Raw genomic sequence first — 2,563 nt, 5'->3', positions numbered from 1 at the left:
ATCTTTAAATGAACGAATTGTTCTCGAATTGACTCATTCTCGACTCTCTCTCAGTCTGATTCACATCAAGGAAATTAATAGAAAGGGGGTGGAGAATTATGAAGAAAAAAAACAACAACAACGACCAAACAATTAAAATGACGCAAGAGTGTTAATGGAAATCATTATGGATTTTTATTTAGGCTACTAACTGTATTATTGTTATTATTAATATCTTGATCTGATTGGCTGTATGCAGTTTTAAATGCTCCAGATCTTTAAAGTCTGATTGAAATAAATAAATAAATACATGAATTTATTCATTTATTAATTCTTCTTAAAGGGATAGTTCACCCCAAAATGGATATGCTGTCATCAGTTACTCGTCCTCGTTGTTCCAAACAGTTGCCGGTAGCCATTGACTTCCATATAAGTATGAAACAAACAAACTCTGTGGAAGTCAATGGCTACCGGCAACTGTTTGGTTTCACACATTCTTCAAAATATCTTCTTTTGTTTTCAGCAGAAGGTTAGGCTAAAAAAAATTTTTTTGGGGGTGACATATCCATTTCACTGTCGGCGAGCAGAAAATAGTTGATTTGTAGACGTCAAATTTTAATAAAGGATCTTGAGATTTGTTTTGGTCACACGGCAAGTAATTTCTGATGAATCGAATGATGAGTTGCTGGTAGCACAAAAGGCCACTCACTTGTCAACACCTGGGGTGAGTGAACGACTCGTCCTGAACCGATTCGAGTCGATAAAACGAGTCGCTGCTTAGCAGCTTTCTCAACCCGTTACCGGGTCACGCAATGAGCAATACCCGGGAATAGAAATCAGTGTTGTATTAGATGAGCGTGGGAGTGGGGGTCTCTGAAGGGGCAATTTATGGTGCACTCAGTTAATGACACTCAGGTGTTTTTAGGCCAGGACCACAAAGATCAAGCTATAGCATCTCTATGATTAAGGCCAAGTCTACTGTATGCTTTAGTTGAACTGATGGAGTGTGATATTACATGAGACAAGGGTTACTTCATTATGAAAGCCCTTTGCATTCTGGTCTTGAACTGTGCATTTTTTTGTACCTTTATGAAAACAGCAGGAAGAACAGCCCATCACGGGAATAGCTGGCTCTTTAAACGGTCTGCTTGACATGTGCTTGGCTCACAATTAATGTTTGCATTTCACACTGCAATTACATTACACTGCTGCCATCTATTGGTGCCCGTTGGTATTTGTTTTATGACTTCTTTGTAACGCTGCTTACTAAAGCAACCCAATACTGTTATTGTTTCTTATATTTAGGATGATTATTTGCAAACCCAAAGCCCTTTGTATTAAATTTCGCCACATAGCCTTTTGTGCTATATGGACACATAGTGTAGATAAATAACATACTGCAGTCTGACCCGAATAAATGTGTTTTTCCCCCTCTCTGTATAGGTCCTCTTTTACATAATTAATGATTAAAAACATAGAGCGCTTTTGCAAATATTTCTTTTACTACCAGGCACAGAAACACAATTGCAAATTGCTAAATTTCATTAGGCACATACCGACACATTTTGTACTCGGATTGTTTTAAAGTATTTTTAAGGCACATATACGTTAGTTCAGTATTTTTGCGCTCTTAATCACAGTCATTTTTTAATAATTGCCCCATCTTCAGTTCAATCAACATATTGAAACAGTGTTACCGCTGACCATCTTGGTCATTTGCCTGATTTTCTCAGCAATCTAGCATGCTAGCATGTCCCCAGAAACACTAGCTTTACAAATAAGTAATGTCAACACTGTTTTTATGATCCCCCTGCTGATGAAAAACACTCTAAGACCTAAACCTGCTCTGACTAGGATGGAAGACCAGCGAAGACCAGTCAACAGCTTAAGCTGCTTTTCACTTTTTTTTCTTTCAGCAGGGCAGACAGAGATAATGATCTATTCAATAAAAGGAGGAGTAAGAAAATGCGAAGCTTACCCACCAAAAGGCCTTTATTCAATATCTTTGAAGAAATGTGGGCCATGTGCGTCAAATCTTCCATGCAAAAAGAAAATGCTAATGTGAATGTGCACACAGATGATGACAGTTATAACTTGCATGAGAAGGGAAAGATTTCCATGTAGGTAATAGACATTTCAAGTCGGCAGCTGAGGCTATTTTCATTGCAAAAGCTGTGTGGTACTTTTTCTACCAGTTACAGGAGTTGTAAAAGAGACACACGGACACACACACAGACACACACACACACACAGAGACACGGACTCACACACAGACACACACACACACACACACACACACACACACACACACACACACACACACACAGAGACACAGACACACACACACACAGAGACACACACACACACAGACACACAGAGACACAGACACAGAGACACGGACACAGAGACACACACACAGAGACACAGACACACACACACAGAGACACACACACAGAGACACAGACACACACACACAGAGACACACACACAGAGACACACACACACACACACACAGACACACACACACACACACACACAGACACACACACACACACACACACACAAACAACCACACACACACACA

Source organism: Sinocyclocheilus grahami, unplaced genomic scaffold (genome assembly GCF_001515645.1).
Source record: "Sinocyclocheilus grahami isolate Dianchi unplaced genomic scaffold, SAMN03320097.WGS_v1.1 scaffold12457.1, whole genome shotgun sequence".
NCBI classification, from domain to species: Eukaryota; Metazoa; Chordata; class Actinopteri; order Cypriniformes; family Cyprinidae; genus Sinocyclocheilus; species Sinocyclocheilus grahami.
The sequence above is the reverse complement of the archived record's forward strand: the minus strand, read 5'-3'. Positions refer to the sequence as shown.